At 36.3% G+C, this 25,814-nt stretch overlaps 1 long non-coding RNA gene across 1 annotated transcript; it reads right to left on the reverse strand.

Moving 5' to 3' along the window:
• Positions 1-1,237: 1,237 nt before the first annotated feature.
• On the reverse strand, positions 1,238-25,145 carry LOC102554281 (uncharacterized). Its single transcript, XR_015629073.1, has 5 exons — positions 24,995-25,145; positions 16,246-16,404; positions 14,465-14,767; positions 3,502-3,615; positions 1,238-1,517 (listed from the first exon to the last, which is right to left on the reverse strand). It is a non-coding gene; the product is annotated as an uncharacterized LOC102554281 (long non-coding RNA).
• Positions 25,146-25,814: the final 669 nt, after the last annotated feature.

Here is a 25,814-nt window from a genome sequence, read left to right on the forward strand (position 1 = left end):
TCAAGACCATTCTCCATGATCTAATTTATTCTACCCCAAGTGTAGATGCTTCAACATAAGCACACGGAGAAATGAAACAAAAAATGTAAAAGAACATACAGACAAAAATCATATGGAAACCTACATAGAGAAAAATTCATCTACAAAAGAATTGGTTCTTGGGAAAAGAACTAGAGAACAAAATGGCGGACTGAAAATATATTAACACAATAAAGGCTATAGACAAAGATCTCATAGCCAGCATCATGCTAAATGGAGAAACCAAGCCTGTGGTGGTTGATGTAAGAATGGCCATTATATACTCATAATTTTGAAATATTAGTTTGCATTTGGTAGAGTTGTTTAAGGATTAGGTGGTGTGGCCTTTTTTGAGTTGTGTGTCACTGAGGCTGAGCTTTGAGGATTCAAAAGACTCATAACATTCCCAGTTGATCGTTCTCCTACTCCCGCTTATGGATTTAAGCTCTTAGCTAGTCCTGCTACCACGCCTTTCATGCCTTTGTTCTACCAACCTGGACGCTAATTCTATGATACTGCAAGACTAATTGAACACTTTCTTTGGTAAATTTCATTGGCTATAGCATTTTGTCACAAAAATAGAATAGTAATTAATATAAAACTATTATTAGATAATAGCAAGACAAAATTCTCTGTATAATGTAATGCTTGATTATTTGTGTGAGTGAGTGGGGGGGCTTTATTCTTTTTTTTTTTGCACAGTTATGAAAAAATTCAATGAAGTCTATACAAAAAGGAAATGAATAAATGAAAGGATTTCTTTTTGTAGCAAATATTATGCTGTATGGAAGAGACCCTAAATACTCCATCAATAAAACAGAACAATAATCCTCCTAGAATTGGATAATCTGGTCAGCAAAGTCATAGAATGAAAATTCACATACAAAAATAAGTAGCTTTCTGTATATCAGTGGCAAGCACACTGAGTAAAAAGTAAGGAAATTAATCCCACTTACCTTCTCCTCAAAAATGTACTCTAGAATAAGCCTAACAAAGTAGGGGAAAGACCCCTGTAAGTAAAACTTGGAAAAAGCCAGAGAAAGGAGGAAGACAGTAGAAGTCAGAGAGCAACACCATGATCATGGATTGATAGAATTCATATTGTGTAAATGATTATTGTACCAAAAGCAATTTACAAGTTGCTTGGGGACAGATAAAAGGGTAAGGAGGAGCATTAAGTAAAATTAAGGGAGTAGGAAAAACTCACATAGAATTCAACTCTTGTAAGCTAAGTTAATTTTAAAGGAAAAGTTTACAGTCCAGGGAAAGGGTCGTTCTAGAATTCTTGGATTTTAATAAAAAGCTCTGTTGCCAGTTGTGTGACTTTACCTTGTGTGTTTTCATTGGGAAGCCCTAGTAACTCCAAAAACAATACAAGCTCTTTCCATCTGTGATAGCTTGAATGAGAAATATCCCCCATAGATATTTTTATTTGAATACTTGTTCTCCATTTGGTGTCACCATTTGGGGAGGCTGTAGAAATATTTGGATGTGGAGTCCTACAAAAGAATGTACGTCATTGAGAATGGGTACTGAGAGTTAGAACCTTGCTCCCTTTTGGGATTCTTCCTTTTTTCCTCTATGAGGCTGAAAATGTGATCTTCCCCTTTCCTTGTCTGACCAACTGCTGTCACACCTCCCCCATTGTTATGGACCTTACTTCTCAAATCATGCATGATTTTTCCAAAGAAGTAATTTGATATTTAAAGAGATTAAAAAACCATTTTTCTTATTATCAATAAATTTAAATACAAAGCTATTTTTATTCTGTATTTGACTATAAGAGAACACATACACACATGTGTGTACATGACATATATATGTAAAAAATGACCAGCTATCACATTTTACAATATCCAAATGGCCATTTTGTAATGCTAGCTTTGAAAAAAATCATGGAGTAATGGGTAACTGGTTATACATATAACTAAACATATGTAATCAGCCTAAGCAAAAATTAAATAATAGGTTTTCTCATATCTGGAACAAAAGATGCAAACAAAAAATTAATGTGTTATGACTGTATTGGATTAGTCCAGTAGGAATCGGGCTAAATCTCTGATGCATAGTAAGGTAAGATGATTATAATTACACAATGATAACCATTAAGAATACTGACAGAATCTGTGTGGTGTGTAGAATATCCAGTAGCAATACTTGAGACGCAGGTAAAATAATAACTGGTACCCTAAAATGAATGCATAAAACATCCTTTTTATAAATGGCTTCTTACTGATGAAGCTCTCAGCCCAGACTCCTGTTACCATGGAGTTGCAGCTCCTCCTAGTTGCTTTGAGCTTACACTTAAAATGCAAAACGAACGTGTAAAGTGTGTTCCAAGGGAATATGTTAAAAAAATAAAATCAAAATATTAAGTTTAGTGGATCATAAGGACATAAACTGAATGAATTTCAATCATTCTATTCTGTATGTATGCATTGAGAGCCCATAGAAACCCGAGGACAACCAATTTGAACAGTGCTCAAGTTCATGGAAAAGAAGTCAAATGCATGCTAACTCAGTATATATTGTCAACCAACACCTGTGTGTGTTGATTGTGTGTGTGAGAAACAATTGCATTGCAAACTATAGAAATGCATGATGCGTTGCTCTTTGAAGTCATGGGATTGGAATTTCAAAAGGATAATAATGTGTAGTCCAGGAAATTAAAATGGCACTTTTAAGATTGCCCTTACTCTGTATACTGTACAGGAACTCCATTCGAGCAACGGCAGCACTGTTAACCAAAGGCATATATGTCTCTATATCAGACTCCACTTAAAGACTTGCCTGTGCATTAAGCTAGTCCAAACATTGCAAGTAGTTAACGATAATAGATCATATCTAAATGGATGGCATGCATGAGACTTCCTTTATTCTGTTGCATATTTTTGTTTGTTTGTTTTGCACACAGGTTCTCCCATAGTCCTGGGCTGTTCGTGAGTGAACTGTACACAGCCCAGAAATGTCTTGAATCACTAGGCCTTTTGCATTCATCTTTTAAGTTCTGTACACATGATGCCCAATTTATGAACTCCTGTAGCTCTAAACCAGTGTCTTGTGTATGCTAGGCAAGCACTCTACTAATGTGGAAAATTTCTTAGCCTTCTAAGGCTTACTCAAACAAGATATATTTTGAAATGTAGGAACAGATTAATTTATCATTGTCTCCCAAAATTCCACCAGGACCAAACTATTGGGGTCTGTGGTATGATTTTAAGATTATGACAATACTGTGAACTAAAAATGGTTTAAATTGAAGTAACTTATTTTTACTTTTATTTTTTCTAGGTATTTGTGTATGTATGCATAGTATCGTATACATTGAAGGTCACAGGACAACTGATAAATATTATCACCCATACGCGTTCTGGCTTTCAAGGTCCTCGGGCTCAGTGAAAAGTCTTTTGCTCACTGAACCATTTTGAGGGGCCTAAAGAAAATTAATGTAAAAAATAATGCTAATTTTTTTTGTTTCCTTACCTGGGACTCACCTACAGTTCTGAGTATGGTAGAAAATGCCGTATCACTGAGCTACACCTCTGGCTTGGCTTTTTATTTTGATACTTGCAGTAGCTGTGGTTACCTGTACAAGACCTGCACAAGATGGAGCCAGCAAAAAATAAATAAATAAATAAGTAAATAAATAAGTAAACAAATAAGTAAATAAGTAAATAAATAAGTAAATACATAAATAAATAAATAAATGAATACATAAATACATAAAGACAGAAGTGAGTAGTTACCAAGACGCCTCCGCCTCCTCCCTTCCTCCCCTCCCCTCCTCTCTCCAGCCCTAGATGAAGAACTGCTAGACTTTGTTAGCTGCTAAGGGACTGTCAATTTTCTTTGGGGATGTGACTGAAGGTATGTGCCCATAAGCCACTAGATGGCACCACATCATTTGTAGATGATTAAAGCTAACTACTCAAGATGCTACTTCTATGACTACTACCACCACCACCACCAACGCCACTGTCACTGTCACTGCCACCGCCTCCGCCTCCGCCTCCGCCTCCGCCTCCGCCTCCGCCTCCGCCACCGCCGCTACCACCACCAAATTACTACTAATGATAAGTTGGATATCAAGTTAGGAGGTAGACAGTTTAGGGTGTTTTGGAGGAAAGGGAAGGAAGTAGTGGGTTATGGATATGACCAAAGTACATTTCACAAAACACATGAACTAGAAAGAAAATAACTAGGAAGTTATTATTTTTTAAAAAGATAAAACAGTGCAACTTGTTGAGGCAATTAAACATGTTTTTAAGTGACAAAAAAGACGAAGAGTACTCAAGCATGTTTCCCTTGGGCTTGTTTCAGGATATAAATTCAAGGAATCCTAAACTCATTAGTAAGACTCTGCGGTTAGGGAAAATGGTTCCACAGGCATTGTTTTTGCACAGGCCCACTCAAAGCATTATTTTCCGAGGTTCCTCGGCACAGATTCTCAAAGAGAGCTGCGGCCATACAAGGGCGCTGACTGCTAAGCGAACTGCTGAAAGAACACAGTGTCATACAAGTGATGTTGATTTGGGAGTTATACAAACTCTAAGCATTTCAGAGACATGGACGCTTTTGTTAGCATTTTTTTAAAAAAATGTTATTATAAGTATGTAATTTCCTTCTTCCATTTCATTCCTCCAAACCCTTTCGTATACCTCTCCTAGCTCTTTCAGATTCTGGGCCTCTCTTTCAATAATTGCTGTTGCATTCATACATGTGTAAAAAAGGAAGACTTGCAGGCCCAGCGAATCAAACTAATAGAAAAATTCCCTATACAGAGTACCTGCTGGCAAGCTTAAGACAAAGACACAGTAATAATCCCAGTATTGTTCAGATGCCAAAAAGTGAGATAACTGTCAAGGAAATCATTGGTATCAAGTTAATCCATTTCATGAAAGGCTATGTGGGTTGTAAATAGTTAGATCATGGCAGCAGAGCTCCCAAGGATGTGGGATTTTATTCTACACTACGCTGTGCACCAAATTTTACACATGGGGTTATAGAAATTATGTTGTCATTTCTTGTTTTAAGTTTTTGCTTTTTTTTTCTGATGATTTCTTGCTCTCCCATTCTTCTCGCTGTGCTTTTGTATAATGTAAGGACGTGACATTCTCTTTTTAATTCTACAGAAGGTCCTAAGGAAGAGCTAAGAGATAATAACTTGAACTTTAGTACAGTGTTGGAGCTGTCAAAGACCCGGGGATCCTTAGAGATGAAATAAACATGTTTTTCCTTATGGTGCAGCTGTGAGCCTTTGTAGTCCAGTAGTGGAATCTTACAATTAGAATATGGGTTTTCCCTGACAGCAGCATGTTGTGAATACTTTATCTTCAAATCGTGACAATTCATTAGCGAGTTGTGGAAAAATCATAGATGTTATGAATGCCTTTGAGAGATATGCTAGAAAGACAGTGTGCCCTTTCTTTGCTTCCTGACCACTATGATGTCCACTTCTCTAAGTCTGTCATATTATCGCCGTTTTCTTCTCGTGCTCATCAAGCAAACATGAAGTCAACTATCAAAAGAATGTGTCAAAATATATGGCCCCTTAATGTTGGTTTTGTCAGGTATTTGGCGACAGCAATAATAACACTGACAAATATAATTATATTCTTAATGTCACCACTGTTAATTGGAATAATTTTAATCACTTCCTCACATATGACAAAAAACCCCAACATGATTAATGAATCTTGAAATTATTAATTTCTAAAAATTGTTAAATAGCCAATTATCTACATTTATTTTGAAGTATTCCTGCTAATTGCCTTTGAACAGATTTTTAAGGTAGGATTAATGGAAAATGAACTTGTTTATTTATATTTTATAACATATTCAAATTGTTTGTAGTATCTTGCCCAAAATATTTTCTAGAATGATGCCATTTTCTATTGATGCCAAAATCATAGGATTTAAAACAACTGGCAGCATATATAAGTCATTTGACTACATTACTACTTCTAAATCCTACTAATATTTAAAAATGATTATTGGATAAGTAATGTTCGCCTGTTTTAATATTCATATTACTTTCTATTCATATCACTGTTGAGGTTAAATATACATTCTTTAACATAATAAGTTCCCCTTGAGGCAACTTTTTTTACATAAATTGTCATGAATAACTTATCCCCAACTGTATATGGTGTTTGTGAACCTAAAGATTATCATTACTTTTATTCAGAAAATTGTGAGATAAATACCCGTTATTGTGAACATTCTTGGATGGTATATGGTATTCTAATAAACACATTAGAAACACATTTCACCATAGAAAAGACTGGTTCTCAATTAAAAGGAATGGGAGAATATAATTTAGGAAAATTATTTGAAATTTTAATAGCAATTCTCTCATCTTTATTTCCCTGAGCAAAATCACAATGCTATTAATAAATAAAAATCTTTAGGGAAACTCTTGGAGCCAAGTTATGTTATAGGTCATCTGGGGATCTTATAAATCATACCTAGACCTGTGTGCTAGTTCTGTCTAATATGTAAACTTTAATGATGAGTATTAGTAGCAAACAATTTTATCAACACATTACTAAAATCTTACCTTACATTAACATTTTCTTCTCGGTTCTAGTATACCAGTCATGTTATCCCAGAAGTTCTTGAAAAGCCAGTTACTACATCACTAGCCTTCTCAGTTTCTGCTATGTATGTTTTTTAAATTTCTTTATTTCTTTAATATGATAATCTACTTCCAAGTAAACATCACTCCCACCAAGTAATATGGGGACTTTTTTTTTCTTGGTCACAAGAAATAAACAATGCTATGGACTTTATTATTGACATAATTTTGGTTAATTGAAATGTAACAAATATCAAATGTTATACTAGTGAGATTAAACATTACTTTGTGTTCTGGCTTGATTTTCTCCTGAATACTGGAAGAAGGGATATAGACGTCTACTTTAGAGCCTGGCCAATCAGTCCAAGTATTCTTTGCACTTCAACCAGTTGTGAAAATCTTATAATCATCTTATATTTTAAAAATGTTTTCACTAATAAACAATGAAAGCAAAACTCACTAGTGGGTATACATGTCAGTATTTAAAAGGCAATGAAATGGTGCTGGTCCATAAGCAGTATTGGCTTTTTACCAAACTATAACTTTGCTGCAGAGCATATGCCATCACATACATAATTGGCATAAATGAAATGTGTTTCCATTGCTTTAAACATTATAATATGCATTTCAAATATTGTTCAAATAAGGGCCTCAGAAGATTAGGTAATTGCTATCCTCAGCTCCTTGTTTACAATTTTTTTTATAGGACAGCTATTACTATGTTGTCCAGCTTAGTTTTGAAGTGACTTCATATAACACACACACATACATAATATATCTATATCTATATCTATATCTATATCTATATCTATATCTATATCTATATCTATATATATTGATATATATACACACACACATACACACACACATACATACCCATGCATACTATATATAGAGACAGTTATAGGTATATAGATTGTGTGATGTGAGTGGTGTTTCTGTACAAATGTATGCATAAAAAATTGACTTTTCATCCCATGTCTGAAATTCCTGTCCTGCTCAGAGTCAGGGCTCTTCAGGAACCACTAATGATGCCAAAATTGCTTTTAAAGATGATGTAACTTTCTCCAAAATATACTATTAAATATAATAATGGTTACATAGGACTTAAATTATCAAATATACATACATATTTATATAATTTATCTATATATGTTTTAAATATATGTATGTGTGTGAGTGTAGATATATGATTTATATTTGTATATATTTATATATTAATGATGTATATGTTTATATATTTATAACAAATAAATATAATTTACTCATAGGTATACTGTATATATATACATATTTATATATATAAAATCATTCATATAGTGTATATATATATATTTCACCTCACCCTTCTCAATATTGCTCTGCTCATAAATTTACAACTTTCTTTACAGAAAATTTTTATATGTAAATGACCTCTGGGAAATGGTAAATGCTTTTATGCAGGTTTCAGACAACCTTAGAAATTTATCTGAATACCCATCAAAAATTCTACATATTGTCCTTATAAAGAGCTGCAGTATTTTGAATAAAAGTGACTCCCATAGACTAATGGGGCATGGCATTATTAGGAGGAGTGGCCTTGTTTAATTAAGTGTTACCCTGTTGGAGGAAATATTTCAATAGGGATGGACTTTGAGATCTCAGAAGCTCAAGCCATGCCTTAGTGCCTGCTAATCCTTATGTAGAACTCCCAGCTATCTCTACAGCACCGTGTCTGCCTACAATTTACTATGCTCCTGCTATGATAAAAATGGACTAAACTTCTGAACTGTAAGCCAGACCCAATCAAATATTTTTCTCTATAAGAATTGACATGGTTATGGTTTTCTCTTCAAAGCCATAAGTGTCTGAATGGTAGTCATAAAAGAAAAGAAAACTCTGCAGGCTCTGTTGGGAGTAGGTGGTGCTAGCTCTCATTTTACCTCAACTTAGATAAACCTGATAACAGAATTCACTTGGTATTTTGGATGACAAAGTGTTAGATCAATGGAATGATTGGCCTATATTTTAATTCATTTCATTCCATCTTTTAAAAGAAGGTCTTACTATCTATTCTGTGCTGTACTGTAACTTAAATGTGCCCTAAACTACTGTTTCAGCCTTCTGAATCCTGGGATTTCAGGTGTACGGCAAAACACCCAACTTGATTTATTGAGAAAGCACATCATACAGAAGCAAATTTTAGAAGTATGTGATCAAGAGTTGAAGCTGTTGTATTACTGAAAAACTTTCCCAAATTCCCATGATATTTTATTTAAAAAATAGTAAACACTAATTTGCAGCAAATTGAATGGGTTCAAATTTATGAACAATTATCATATTTCTTTATTCAAGTTTGACGTGTACTGTTCTCATTTCTATTTCTAATGAATTAATTTGTGCCCATAAAATCCGTTAATATGATTCTAGTTTTGTACTGTTCACATGTAAATACTCTAGATATTTACTTTTCCCGTCCAATTTGTAGCTTCCTATTTTTAACATACAGATTTTATGCTCATATTTATTTACTGAAGATATAATTTACATAGCCTTTTTATTACTTTCTGAAAACTTTATTTATGCCAGTGTGTGTATGTTTGCTACATGTATGTCCATGTTCCATGTACATGACTTGGAAGCCAGAAAAGTGCATAGAATACCCAGGAACTGGAGTTACACATGGTTAGGACCTGCCCTGTGGTTGATAAGATCTGAACTCCATAGTCTTCTGTAAGAATAGAGAATGCTCGTAACCACTGAGCCATGTCTCATGCCCTGATTTTAATATGCTGAGTAGAGATTATAAAGATCATACACTACCATAAAAAATGCAATTTCTGAATTTGATTATTAATATACTTCTTCCATTGAATAGGGTGTGTTAACACTGCTGTGCTGCTAACCTTAGTTATTGTAAGGTTTTCCCCCTGATGAGGCATCCTATTTTTATTATTGGATATTCTATTTAATTACATTTTAATTTTTATACCTCTTTCCTGGTTTCCCCTCTGAAAACCCACTCTCGCCTGTCCCCTCCCCTCCCCCTGCTTTGAAGAGGGTGCTCCCTCACCCACCTACCCACTCCCGCCTCACCACCCTGGCATTCCCCTATACTGTATCATTGAGTCTTCTGAGGACAAAGGATCTCTCCTCCCATTGATGCCAGACAAGGCCATCCTCTTATGCATCTCAAGATTCAAGGATTAATTGAGCTCAGGGAATCCAGTTGAAGAGGGAGAGAAAGAATAGTAGGAGCCTGAGGAATGGAGGGCACCATGAACACAGGGCCCACGGAGTTGAATAAGGAGAGTATGGTGTTATGAATAAAAATGGTTCCCATAGACTAATGTACTTCAGTGTTTGGTTCATAGGAAGTGGCATTTTTAGGAGGTGTAGCCTTATTGAAGTACATGTGGCTTTGTTGGAGAAAGTGTGTCACTAGGATGTAGTCTTTGAGAACTCAGAACATGAACTCGAGGCTCAGTGGCTCATAGTAATTTCCTGCTGCCGATAGACCAAGAGGAGCTCTCAGATTCATCCCCACTACCATGTCTGTCTGCATATCAGAAGCCACCCTCATAAATCCTATATGAGAGTTGCTGTGTCCACGGTGTCTCTTTATAGCAATTTGAACATTAACTAAGCACAGGGCTTATAAACGACTGAATCGACAATCGCGGGTTGTTTTAGACCTTCTACATACATGCTGTAGTTTAGATTTTTGGTTTGTTTTTTGTTTGTTTGTTTTGGGGGTATTTTTTTTTCTGTCTGCTATTGGGACTCTTTTCCTACTACTGGACTACCCTGTCCAGCCTTGATCTGAGTGTTTGTACCTAGGCTTATTGCATCTTCTTAAGCCATTGTCAACTGATATTCCTGGGAGGACTACTCCTTTCTGAAGGGAAAGGAAGGAGTAGTGGACCTTGGAGAGAGGCAGAGACCTTGGAAGGGAAACGGAGTCGCGGCTGCCTTTGGAGGTATTGTATAAGAAAAAAAGTGAATTACCCCAGATTTTTCTTTTACTGGAAGGATCTATATTTTGTTTTGAAAAGTGGTCAGGATATTGACAGTTTTCTGTTTTACTTCTCTTAGCAATCTACATTTTATTTTCCCAATTGTCTTTTATAAATTTGCAAATACTGATAATTTTGCTGTTAAACTGCTATAAATCTCCTTTATTGGATTTAAAGTGTTTTGTGAAGAGTTCTATTTTCTACCAGGCTGGACAGGCCTACCTCTTACTTGGATAAAAGGCACTTGGTTCAGGTTTCAGGATAGGATGCAGTTAATTTGATGTGGCCAAACTCTCTAAAGCTAGTAAGTGGCCCTGGGAATACCTGTGTGACTGCAATCCAATGAGTATATAAAAATCAGTCATGAAAATATTGACAGGAATACAGCAAGAAACAGTGTTTTCCTTCATCTGCTAATGCAGTCTGCTCCTACACTGTATCATTTTGAGAGAAAAACTGCTTCTAAGATATTTCTTCTTGAGGTCCCTGCCTGTTTCAACACCTCTATGGTAACTACTTAGACTGGGCCCTGGACAGTAATAGTTTTATAAGGTCATAGATTCAATACAAAAATGTTTCATTTCTCAGTTTAGAATTTTCTCATTTTAGAAAGTCACCAACTCTTAATTCTAAATTGTTCATGATGAAGAGGTAGAGGCTTGGGGTTCTTTTGCTTTTTATGTGTTTCCACATTGTAACCGCACTGCCTTGTGGAAGCATTCATTGAATGTGATTGTTCCTGCATTATTCCAGTCCTGTTTGAGTGTGAAGGGACTGGCGCTGGGCTCCGTGGGTCGGCCATCTGTTTCTGTCCTCTGCAAACATTTTGATCTTTAATACTTTTCAGTATGTATTACTGAAGTCCTTTTCTGGCTAACATGTTGGTAAGTAGGCATTTCGGATGAAAAACTGTGATGTTCAACTTCAATAGATGACACATACACCATTTAAAAGAAAGAGTTGTCTGTCTGTGTGTATTTTTATTTTCATTTAGCTATAAAATGTATCTTAAAAGTACTGTCACACTTACGAATTGGAAGGTGAAACGTGGTAAGGTCTGGTAGCTGAAGTTCTTAAATAAATACTGGAACTACATATGGGAATATTCTAGACTCATACTAATAGATTTCTGTGGTCATAATTTTATTTTTTCTGTTATATGCGTGGAAGTTTTGTCTCCATGCCTCTGCACAACTTGTGTACCTGGTGCTTTTGAGAACCAGAAAAGGACATTGAATCCGTGAAACTAGAGTTATAGTTGTTTAGGAACCATTATGTGTGTTTTGGGAATTAAACCCTAGTCTCCTGGTAGAGCAGTCAGTGCTCTTAACAGTTAGCTCATAGAAACAGGCATATGAAGTAACAGTTTAACTCAGGTCCATTTAATACTTACACAGCCCTGTGAGAGATAAAAATATTTTAGAGTATTTTAGTTTTATGAAACAGAAGAAGGAAGACTACACCAATATGTGGATGCTGCAGTCCTACTCAGACGGGAGAAGAAAATAATCTCGGGGAGGTAGAGGGAGAAGGGGATCTGGGAGGGAGAGAAAAGGGGGAGGGAAAAGGGAGGCAAGCTCAGATATGGGAGATTTGGGGGGCAGTACAGAGGGTCAGGAAATGGAATGGAAGTGTGTAGCAATGGGGGATAGGGAACTGGAAGTAGCCACTAGGCAGTCCCATATGCCACAGAAGCAAGAGGTGTCCAGGACCCAACAGGGACGACATTAGCTGAAATACCCAAACAAAGGGGAGACCAAACATGTAGAGACCATATCCAGTGGATAGGCACGGCCTCCAGTTGTGGGATGGGACCATCCGCCCACCTCAGAAATAATCCAGAATTCCTTCTGTCAAAAGGAAATACAGGGGCAAAAAGTGTAGCAGAGTCTGAAGAAAAGGCCACACAGAGACTGCCCCACTTGGGGATCCATCGATATACAGACACTAAACCCAGACACTATTGCTGATGCCAAGAAGTGCTTGCAGAGAGAAGCCTTGTATAGCTGTACCCTGAGAGACTATGCCAGAGCCTGACCAATACAGATGCAGATGTACACAACCAAACATTGGACTGAGCACGGGGATCCCAATGAAAGGAGTTGGCAAGGACTGAAGGAGCTGAAGGGATTTGCAAACCCATAGGAAGAACAATAGTATTAAACAACCAAACCCTTCCAAAGCTCACAGGGACTAAACCACCAACCGTAGAGTACATATGGAGGTGGGGACCAATGACTACAGCAGCATATGTAGAAGATGATGGTCTTATCTAGCATGAATGGGAGGGGAACCCCTTGGTCCTATGAAGGCTCGATGACACAGCGAAGAGAAAAGCAAGGGCACTGAAGCAGGAGTGGACGGGCATGTTGGGGAACACCCTCATAGATGCAGGGGGTGGGGGAATGGGGATAGGGGGTTTATGGAAGGGAAACTTGTAGGAGGACAACATTTGAAATGTAAATAAATAAAATAGGCATTAAATATGAAAATAATCTATTTTGATATAGAAACAATGACAAATATTTAATATATGCTTGCAGATGAGTTTGCACACAAACTAGTGTTCCTTTTTCTGATAATGCCCTTATGTTACGAGCACTTACCATAAGTTCTAGTCTCATTAAATACTTGTAGCAAACTTTACTGGATCACACAAACTAGGTGCTTGGTTATAGAATTTATTCATCCTGTATAATGTTCAACAAACAAGAAAATAATATTTTGCTTTGTTCTATGACAAAGTCTGTTAACTAAATGATGTTTCAGTAATTCTTATTAATGGATTGGAAACAGAGTCCAAGAAATTTATCAGTGTTACTATGAGTCAGTAATTTGCAAATTCATGTACATAACTATATGTGTTATATTTGCAAGTTCTAAAAATATTTAAAATACTAATACACAGTTCCCAAGATACAAAGTAATTGCTCAGTATAACAGGTATCTGACTTGCCTTTGAGCTGTGTTACATATGTTAATATTTTTTTCTACTATTTCATATTTAATCAATCCTCATATGGCTGGTTTTAAGCATAAACTACAGAAAATCAAAGACCTTATACAGTTTTTTGTTTTGCAAAGCTCTCCATATAGTTGTTTGATTATATACTTCATTTCACGTGCTTTTATTGACTTGAATTATTGCTGAAAGCAATAAAAACATGAATCAGAAAATTGGGTGTATTAATTTTGAGACAGTTTGAATTTTTCTAAAAATTTCTTTGGTGACATGGTAAGAATTTTCATGACTTTTTCAATAAAGTATGAAGTTTTTTTTAGGCAAAATTATTTCTTTATTGAGATTAAGTTAACTGCATAGATTTAATAATATTGCCCCATTGCTATCCTTATTTAAGGTCCTGAACACATTTCAACACACACAATGATGGGTGTCCTTTTTGCTAAGCTAATCTACAAAGCTTAGGAATAAAGAAAATACACAAAACCCACAAGTTTAACAAACAAAACAAAACTTCAGTCTACATACATACTGTTAAAGTAAAATCATTTCTCCTAAGGAACAGACAAGGTATGAAGGCATACCATTGAATGTTTTTCTAAACAGCCGGGAATGAAAGAATGTTTAATATCTACGATGCTTATTATGGCCTTCAAAATTGCCTCCTTGGATCCCTCTACCAAAGCTAACAGGACTGCCACTCACAGGCTCTACACTACTGATTGATGCCTGGGGTTCAAAACCTGTTATTTTCCTGTAGGCAAAGCCATTCGGGATGGAGGTCCTTGTGTATTACTGTGACATTATATGATTTCATTTGAGTTCCCATATTTTCAGCTCCTTCTGGTCCCATAGCAGGACCAGGACCCATGGGTTGGCTAGGTAGAATTCCTCTGCTGTTTATACTCTTACCCATCATTGGAGGAGCCATCCTTGGGTACCAGCAAGTGCTCTGCTGAATGCATCTCCCATGTTTATTGCTCCACGGGGACCCATATCATGCATCTTCATGTCCTGTTCTCAATGTTCCATAGAGTGTGGTTTAAAACCCTCCTGCTGTCGCCTCAGTCCCTCCAGTTCTCTGTGTCGGATCATTTCTTCTTCATGACAACGATGTTCCTCTTTATGTCTCAGTCGTGTTTGCTTTATCCCACCATATTCAGGTGTAATGAGGTATGACAGTGCAAAACTCTCATTTAAAAGTTGACCTGATACCTAGGATTTCCAAACAAGTTATGAAAAGATGAAAAAAAGCACGGTTTAAATGATCATCACCATCATTTTTAATTAAGTATTTATTGATATGTGTCTATTGACCAAAGCTCTAAGACTACTCTAATTACTTTTTAAAACGTCTGTTAGTCCTAGTATTTTTATAGGCAAAGAAAGCATTACTAATAGTTCTATGAAGGCATATGAAAATAAAAATGGGTCACATAACATTTTCATAAATCCAAATAATTAGAATATTAGTGAAATAGTAACTAATTAGATAAATGGTTAATTCATGATTGTTAATGCATTGCTTAAAATAACTAGTTTCATTTATTGCCAGTTTTGTTGATTATATTTTACTAAAGAAATGTAATTTAATTACTTTTACCCCTTTTTACTCTAAATATTTATTTAGTATTATTATTTTTATTAACCTTTAAAAGCCTTTTTGAAAAAGCTTATCTTAAAAACATTCTCCTTTTTAAGTGGCTTTTTGAGAATTTCACATGTGCACATAACATACTATGATGATGCTGTATGCTCAACTTCTTTTGTTTTTGTTGTCCCTGAGAACTCTGCTTTATTTCTTCCAGTCCCTTTCCATCATTCATGACTTTTAGCTTTGCCCTGTACCCATTTAGCTTACCCAGGACCATGTAAGTAAATGTAAAATTGCCACTGTCCCCTGGAGCCTGGCTGAGTCCCTGTGGGTGAGTCACTACTAAAAGTTCTGAGTTCTGCTCTCCCTGAGTCAGTCAATAACAGTTCAACAGTGAGAGTTTAGGTCTCAAGAACTGCTCTGCCATCCATTTCTGTTCACTGATAATTCTTATGTATACCTGGGGCAGGTAGTCTCATGTATACTTGCAGATACTGTGAATCTGTGATCAGAATAGATGTATCTTGCTCAAAAAATGACATTTCACAGTCCTTCTCCCTAACCATCAGTTCTTATGTTCTTTCAAACCCATTTTCTGCAATGTTTCCTAGTGTGCTGTAAAGGGCTTGTTTGGGGATGAGTAATCAGCTTTCTTTATTCTCTATTCACATTCAGCATCTTTTACTCTTTTACAGCTATATAACTCTCCTCTCTCTCTCTCTCTCTCTCTCTCTCTCTCTCTCTCTCTCCCTTTTTCTCTCTTATACATATATGTATATGTATACATATACATATGCATATATATGTGTATATATATGTATATATATATATATGCCTGAGAGTAGCATTTCTTTTTTTTTCTTTTATTTATTTTTTTATTAACTTGAGTATTTCTTATATACATTTCGAGTGTTATTCCCTTTCCCGGTTTCCGGGCAAACATCCCCCTCCCCCCTCCCCTTCCCTATGGGTGTTCCCCTCCCAACCCTCCCCCCATTGCCACTCTCCCCCCAACAGTCTAGTTCACTGGGGGTTCAGTCTTAGCAGGACCCAGGGCTTCTCCTTCCACTGGTGCTCTTACTAGGATATTCATTGCTACCTATGAGGTCAGAGTCCAGGGTCAGTCCATGTATAGTCTTTAGGTAGTGGCTTAGTCCCTGGAAGCTCTGGTTGCTTGGCATTGTTGTACATATGGGGTCTCGAGCCCCTTCAAGCTCTTCCAGTTCTTTCTCTGATTCCTTCAACGGGGGTAGCATTTCTAAATAAGTACAAAAAATGTATTTAGAAGGCAACCTATTAAGTCCTACTAAGTCAATTTAGCTAAAAACGTAATTCAGTTCCCATCTTTGGACTAGATCTGTACTGCAGTGAACTTCAGACCCAGTTTACAGTATCAGGTATTGACTCTTTCTGTGGGAGAAAGTCTCAGATCCCATAAGAGAACATTGTGGTACCCTAAGAATAATAGTGTCAAGAGGACCACAGTGTGCAATGTCCCTAGTATCTTTGTCTCATAGATTGTATGTTCCACACCTGGTAAGACTAATGATGCCTTTTCTCATCTGGCATTGCTTATTCTGGCAAGACAAATGCTACCCAGCAGTGAGGAAGCCTTGTTCAGGCAAAAGCACTTGTGCTTGTGGTTCACCTTCTGTAACCCCACAAGTATATGTTCTTCTGCAGACATTTTTAATACAATAATTATATCTGACATATATGACTCAAGCACAAAACAAGCTTGCACAGCTGTCTGAGCTTCAGAGTCCATTAATTTACAAACATTCTTATCCATTGTTTCCCTCTCTCTGTTGAGATGTTTCCACCTTTACTTTTAGGATTACAACAGCAAATAATTTAGACACCTTATTCACACTCTTCAGCCTGAGATACTTCATCTGACTCCTAACCCTTCTTCTCTAGGACTTTAACATTTACATTTGAGTAACTTACATGGACATCAAGTTCATTGATTCTTTTCTTGACTATACAGAGTCCACTGATAATTGCTGAATGAATTCTTCATCTATATCTTTTTTATTGCAGTACTATTTTTGCAGCCCCTGGCATTCTTTAGATATTCCTCATAGTCTCATATACCTGTACCCATATTCTAATTTATTGCTCACATCTCAATAAGATTTTACATATCTTTCTACTATTTTGTGGTTTGTATAAGGGCAACTTGGAGGAGTCAAGAATGGTTTTTCACAACGTAGCTTCTGAAGGGCTGATAATGTGCTTTAGTGCAGTTTCAACAGTTATGTAAAAGGAAATTCTAGGTACCCATAACATTAGAAAATTAATGCAGATCTAGGAGGAAAATTTATAGCTATGAATTTTGTGCCATTGAAGAATCTGAGATAACCCAAACAACCTAATGATGCATTAAAACCCAATATTATTAATATGTAATCCATATAAGGGAAATCCAAAAATTAATATGAAATAAACAAGTTGACTAACACATAACATATATTCTGTAGAAGTTTATGTCCACCACGTTGACTAGTGAACCATTGTGTTATAAGTAAAGTAGACAAAACTAATGATAGTTTTATATAAGAAAAACTAGTAACACAAACCAATAGAATATATTTTTATCTCCTGTATATCATAAGCAAAGAGGAGGTTGATATGTTGTAAAAGGGAGAATATCAGTTACAGAAATGAGGTGAAAGAATAAAAATAGAGCTGGAGATTTTAACCACAGTGCTGTATAAGCTTGCATGGGGGTGCTATAATAAAATTTCTATGGGTAGTATATAGTAACATGTGATCTAATAAAAAATTTAAAAAATAAAATATTGAGTTTTCAAATATGATGCATGAAAATAATATTCTTTAGATTTCTTTAGAAAGTGATATTACAGTCACAAATTAAACCTAGAATAAAAACCAATAATATAAATATGAAACACAGAACATAACCCCCCGCAAGCAAAACCAACACACTAGGAAATAGACTCTATACAGTAAGTTCCAGTAGATTGAAGATTCAAGTATATCAGGACAAATATTATAGACAGATTGCACAGGCAACATCAGATACCCCATGATACAAAGACAAGAGCCCACTGAAGCCAGAGCTTAATGTAGACTGCGATCCAGTATTATTCATAATGCCTCCTTATGATGTCATCACAAACAACAGACCAATCATAACTGACTATGGTTTTGGTCAGCTTCACTGCCACAACCAGTTTCCTGGTTATTTTTCTCATCGTTACAATCAAATCCTTGACCAGTATTGTCTCCAGAAATGAAGGGTTTATTTTTGTATATCCTTACAAGAGAAGCAATGGTGGTAAGAATTTTTTTTCCTATGGAGCTTGGTAGTTAAGTGACTGGTGACACTTCATTAAAAGTTCTATATCTTCCAGTGACACAGTTCCAGTTCCACCTCCATGGGTTCCAAAAATCTCATACTGGAAACCAAGTACACAAAATATCTGATATACTGTTAACAAAACCACTGTGGTACTTTGAATAAAAATTGACCCCTACAGTCTTGGGAATTTGAAATGCAGACATCAGAGAGTGGCAGTACTTGAGAAAAGTTGTGGCATCAGAAATCCATCACTGGGACTTTCCTTAAGGTTAAAATTTCTAGCCTTCATTTGCACTTTCTTGAATTTGAGAGTGCAAGGCTCTCAACTTCCTGCTCATGCCTTCATGATTCCAGATAGCTGACATGCCTCTCCTCTGCTATCATGGGCTCATAGACCACAGGAGCTCTAGCTTCCTTGGGATTTATCACAAGAAAATAGTAACCAATACATATACCATAAGCAGGGTGGCCTATTATTTATCCCTACCCTACCCTGGTTACCCAGATGTCAAAACAGATTTATTACTATCATATAGTCACAGCAGGTCTCTGTTATTCCTCCAGAGAGAGAGTGAGTCCTATAAGGCACATAGATACCAGATCCCAGTCCTCTTTCAGGTAGCATAGGTTTCATATTACACAAGAACCTCCCCTTCCCTCAGAAACCTTTAAGTCCATGGAGACTTTGTCTGGTGGGAATGAAACTGTCTGCTTCACACTCCCACTAAGTGGCCATCATTACTAACGACATGTTTCCAGAAAAGATGATCAGTCCTTGAATCCATGCCCCTATGTAAATTTCTATTTTTTCCTCTCATCTCCAACTAAAACCTAAACCTGTGATGTGAAGAGAGATAGAAATCAATGGAAAACCTAAAGGTACAGAAAATAAAACTAGAGAAGACAGATTGAAAGGATTGATGGATTAAAACAGACTTTAGTGTGACCAAGACCATTTCAATGATCGAGTCTGTAATCTAAATAACATGAATGATCCACATGTATCCCAGTAGTCCATAAAATCGAAGAAAGGATACTTTTAAATTATTTTCATAAAATAAGGATTTTGCTTATTCTCAAACTAATTTTAAAAACACCCAAATATTTGGTAATGTCATTGACTAATAAGATATGAAAATTCTTTGTGCCTATATATAGAGCCTGCTGCTCAATCAGTGCAGGAACCATGACTAGGGGAGTGAAGATGATTATAGGAGAGGCAGAAAGAAGATGCAATAGGTAGAGATGGGAGGGTTAATGGTGAATACCATGCCAGGAAGCACGTGTATTTTCTCAGTGTCTTTAAAAGCAAGCAACACAAAGCATGCCCAATTCCAGGAAGATCAGCAACATGACTAATTCCAGGAAGATAAACAATGATCACAAATCCTTACATGACAAGTTTATGGTACATAGTATCTATGTTTGAGTAAGTCCATTTCCTTCAGGCTAGGACGGTCCCTCAAAAACATAGGCTGAAGTAGAGGTACTTGGCAGGGTATAATGCACATCTTACTTAAAAACAAAGTTAGATGTGGGCAGAATCAATCTTGATTAATCACAAGCAAGAAGTCAGTCAAAATTAACTCCAAAAGTGTTCCCCACATGTCTCCCTTTTTTATCTATACAAGCCAAAGTTTGGTCCAGCTCTTAGGGCAGACTGTGTCTGTTTAGGTGTTGCCTCAAGAAGGACAGAACTTACCTATCAACAGTACTTGAATCTTAGCATCCATGCCCTGTCTTAGACTGATCTACCTCTGAGAGAATTTTATAACCCCCCTTTTTATCTATAAGAGGCAATTTATCAGTTAAGGAGCAGAAAGTTGTATCTGTCTTAGGTTTCCACCAGAAAACACAACTCTTACCCACCATTGGCACATAAATAATCTTGAATTCATAGCCTATCATAGCCTGAGAAGGTTTTCAAGATAATCTTAGCCATCATTCAATACCAACCTCTGCGAGGGAAGACATTGGAGCTTGAACTGATGTAACTCTGCTTTCACATCTGTAAAAGCTTTGATGATTTTCCTCAAACGAACAGATAAAAGACATGCCATGAGAAGAATCATAAAGTCAAGTCCTCTACACCAAATAAATGAGGAGCATGAAGGAAAAATGGTCTGAAACTCTATCATTTACAATGCTAGCAGCATCAAAAGACAAAGGCTTTGCATTTCATAAATTCACAGCCCTCCTTTTTTTAGCAGGGCTAATAAATCTAGAGAAGTATTTAGTATTATGCCATATACTTTTAAGGTGCCTTTTACTCTGGTCCAGTTATGTAGACTCTTAGTATACATTTTTGGAGTAGTACAAATCCATAGATATCAAGCATGACATTCCAAAGGGTTTCTGACTTTCATTCCTTCTACCTCATTTCCCATGATCTGCACTATGTCATACAATGCATAATTTTTTTATTCTAGCCGTCTATCTAAATACTATTATATACTCAGGACATAAGTTACATTTTCTGCAAAATGATTAACAAAAAGAGCTGTTTGTAGTTCTTGTGCTAAAGCTAATGCAGAAGTAATGGCACTGGCTAAAAGTGTTATGAGAGCAACAAAACCAGCAATGATCATCTCAACCACGTTTACTCCTTGCCAAAACATGATTTATTTCTTCTAATATTTGTAAGTCTTTCTTTGAAAATACTAAGTTTCAGATAAATTTACAGGAACCATAATAAAAGGCAATTGATGTACTATCATCACAGATTGAGCTTTATGCAGAAACACAGTTGGACAAAAGACAACTGAGGCAAGAAACTCATACCTGAGCCGATAACAAACATTCCTTATTAGTAAAAGATTAGGTGGGGAAATGCAAAAAGTGATATTTACCCTTAATGCCAGAACCTGTTCCATTCCTATCCACAGCCAACACATAAGGCAGTAGCCAATTTCAAAATATGTCTCTGAAAATATCCAGAACCAACCCTCTAAATGCCAGCTATCATTTCCTTTTGTCCACTCTTCGATTGATTTCCAGACCAGTCCATGACTGAGTCAGAATAACCAATCACATTAAAGGAAAGAGGAGGCTCATTGTAACAACTTCTTCATTTGCTTGAATTTTTCAAGGTAAGTTCCACAGTCTCTGCGCCTTCTGTCCCACAAGTTCTAAAAGCCTGAGGCAAGGCATCTTGTCCAGTCTGAGATAAAGTTATTCCCATCTTAATGCTTTGCACTACAGACCTAGAGATCTTTTTCTCCCAAGTCCACAGGAACACATCCAGCATTGGTACTATTTCTAGTAAAACCAGTAGGCAGGCTCTGACCTTTAATAATGTAATTCACTAATTTGAAATAATTTTTACTCTGATACTGAGAAAATCCTAACAGCTAATAGAATTACTATGTGTCACGAGAACTTTTGGCCTTGACCATAGAGAAACATGTAGTGAAGGTTGATCAGGAACATGTGCCCAATACAGCTTCCCTGTCACCATTATCAGGACACTCAGCAACATCATGGTCAGTATCATTATTTGTCCCAGAGTCAGCACGTCTTGCCAATCACTCTCTCAGCCACCATGCTCCATCATCCTGCAGAAAACTATGAACATGCTTTCTTCAGCTTATTACAGATCAGGACTGCCAAATGCCAATAAGTAGATCCTTCCATTTCACCTGGGCATAAGCATGCCTAGTTGTACGGTGCCATAGACACAGCATCAGAGAGTCCCTTGGCATCCAAGGTCAAAAAAATTCAAACTTAAATTTTGTGATAAAGGAGTATACAACGCCCCCTTTTTTGAAACTGATATTTAGAGCTCATTTCATAATTCCTTGTCCTTGAGGACATGTGAAATTATGTATATTATAGCAATTATAAGTTACATTTTATAAATTTAACTCATTTAATTATGAGTTAAACATGAGTTTTGACATATGTAATTAATATGTGATGTACATACTTTTCATTTAAAATACATAAATAATATATAATACATATGGTTACATCTATTAATCATATATATTAATGTTTATAAATCATATTCTATATATATATAATTTATATTTAACTTTTATAATATATATTTAATAGTATTACTTATATTGTGGATAATTTATACACATACATATATGAACACACATGTATTTACTGTATACATACTTCAAGGTATACATTTTCTTTTTTATTGAATATTTTTTATTTACATTTCAAATGTTATTCCCTTTCCTGGTTTCCCATCCATAAAGCCCCTATGCCATTCCCCCTCCCTCTTCTTCTATGAGGGTGTTCCTCCACCCAGCCACATACCCCTTCCTGCCTCCCTGCCCTGATATTACCCTAAACTGGGAGATCCAGCCTTTCTAACTTGTATGATATATGTTAGTTAATAAAAACTTCGTTTGGGGCCACCTGCTGGAATGTATAAGAATAGGCAGGTGTAGTAATATGGAGTCCATTGATTGTGACAGGCAGGTCCATGTCTTAGGACTTTGATTTCCAGAAGCTTATGTGAATTTCAGTTTACAAAAGGATGTACATTAGTATTGACTATTGTATTAAAAGTCATATTTTAGAAATATAATTAACAGGTGTCTGTTATACAATTCAAGTAGACACATGCCTTTGAGACCCTAGTAAAAGTTGTAAGTTTACAGCCATAGATATACAGATTGAACAGAAATTTTTTAGTATGATGAGAAGCATCTTTAAGTTTATATCCAGGCAACAATCAAAGGGAAATTAAAATCTTCAGCTGTGACTGAATTGTAAACTGCCAATTTTGCATTAACTTATCAGAAGTCCATTGATCAATGTTAAAATTATGAACATTGAAGTAACAATAACATGAGGCAGAATATGAAAAATTTCTCATTGTTTTCCTTAAATCATTTCTTACATCTCTATAACTTGCATTTATATACCTTAAAACATCTTCTTAGACCCTCCAGCATTTTTCACTTGCATTTACCAACTTTAAACATATTTCCTTGCGTTTACTAACTTTAAACATCTTTCACCAGAAGCATTTTTATTTCTAAATCATCATCATCCAACTTCTTTTACATCCTCTAACCTTCATCATTTGCATTTACCAATCTCAAAAGTTTTCCATAAACAGTTTTTATGAGACATTACTGGATGGATCGTAACTCACCTCTGGTTGCTGCCTCTGCCTTCCCCCAAAAAGGGAAGGCTGGGAGCGAGTTCTGGCTGGGGGTGGGGTGGGGTGGGGTGGGGTGGGGCGGCCCAGGAACCAAAGAGTGGTTCGCTGAAACCCACTTCTCTCCACTAGCCTAATCAGTGTCCAAAGACTCGGTGTATCTGCAGGCACATTACCTGGTCCATGCACATCATAATAATTTTGAAGTTTCTCTCCAACTTTCTTTCAGATTGCTAAATTTATTGTACCTTCTTCAGGAAACCAAGGACAAACCTTGTTTACAAAATCTTAAAAAAATTATGTAATTGTTGTTACTCTACTTTAGCAAAGCATATTAAGCATTTACCAAATAAAATATATAGCCATTTCTCCTCCTCCTCTCCTTCTTCTTCCTCTTCTTCCTCCTCTTCCTCCTTTTCTTCTCTCTCTCTCTTTCTCTCTCTCTCTCTCTTTCTGTCTCTCTGTTGACTTTGAATTTTATGTTTTACAAGCTCTCATATTTATCCCAAGCTCTCTTACTTTCTGGAGTTCTTTTACTTTCTTTTACAGCTCCCTTACTGTTTTCTGAACTCCCTCTTATCCATGTTTCTCTCTGTCTTTTACTTCTGAAAGTTACTCAACACTGCCAACACTTTCACTTTTTCCAATGGTGTCCTTCACTGCATCCACAAGAGTCCAGCCTCATGCTGGATGCCATTCAGCAGGACCATGTCTAAGTTTAAAACAAAGACACATGTCAACAGACTCATTTATGATTAGCCACAAACAAGAAGTCAGCTAAAATTAACACATGAAGGGTTCCCCACACTTTGAGAGTACTTGATAACTTTACTTCATATTCAATTACCCCCCATTAAAATGACCACAATTCATGATCAAGAAGACTTCACCAGATGATTCCTATACAGGTACCATCCCACATATACAAAATGACAAAAAGCATACACATCATTGTACAAAGACAACAGTTATGAAAGGAAATCAAATGCCATTGGAGACAAAATCTATGGAATTAGAGAATTTTAGTATGTCCATGTCATTCCACAAACACATATATTTTTTGGTGCAGGTCATATTCAGACAAGGGAATGAATGTTTCTAGAAAGGATAGTATTGGTCTGATGCAATGGGTGCAAAAGTGAAATAAAGTAGGTGGATAAGAACAAAGTGAATTACAGAAGGTATGGGAGGTTGTGATCAAATCCCTCATTGTGTAGGTACAGACCAACAACGGTTAAAATAAAAAGGAACTAAGACAATAATGACAAAGTAATGACTTTCAGGAAATGGAAATTTTCTGTCAATTATAACAGAACAAAAATTTAAAACCTAGTCAATATTGTCAAAAACCAACCAACCAACAAACAAAAAAGCCAAGAAATAGATGTCAAATACCATGAGCCAAATTGAAAACTTGAAGCAAACTCCTTATGTTGAGGAAGAATCGGTGGGGAAAGTCCAAGTCTATTAGTTACAAGTGCGTCCAATTGCTCCTTCACCAACCAACTGCTTCTCTGAAGCATAAAGTCAAACCTCAGGCTCAGGCATTGGCTCTTTGGGATGGTATGTAGCATACCTCACAGTGATCCCTTGTGATGTCACAGGAAATGAACCAATCAAGGCTGAATAAACCCCAGACTGTTTCTGCTGTGGTTTTTGTTGTTGCTCTTCTTGCTCTTTCTATTTTTTGCTCACATTTTGTCCCCTACAACTACACTAATTTTTCTCAAGGCTGCAGTTAGGGCCTAAAATTGAATTACTTATGGGAGGAGCTGTTTATTTCACCTCACATTTACAGAGCATAGTGCAACCTAATGATAGCAACTTGTGGCGTGAGCATCTGGACTGTGATGTAGGTGCTTGCATGGTATTTGCAATATCCCATTCAGTACTGATAATTTTCTTCTAGGTCTCATCACCAGGGTTTGCACAGTGTCACCAACAACACAGCCTGCTGGCAATCAAACATATGTGACACGGTAGACATTCCATATGGAGTCACTTTCATTGGCTCTTGACACTTTAATTATAACAATAATAATAACAATAACAACAACAACAATAATAATAATAATAATAATAATAAATATAACTGAAAAAGTTACTCACAATGATAGACTGGAGAAACTTTGTGCTTCCCTGCGTTATTGAAACAGGTACAGTAACTGCTTCTAGTTGAGTGTATGTGGACTTTCCATGAAATTTCATGTTAGCT

This window comes from Rattus norvegicus, chromosome 9, assembly GCF_021556685.1.
Source record: "Rattus norvegicus strain SHRSP/BbbUtx chromosome 9, alternate assembly SHRSP_T2T, whole genome shotgun sequence".
NCBI lineage: Eukaryota > Metazoa > Chordata > Mammalia > Rodentia > Muridae > Rattus > Rattus norvegicus.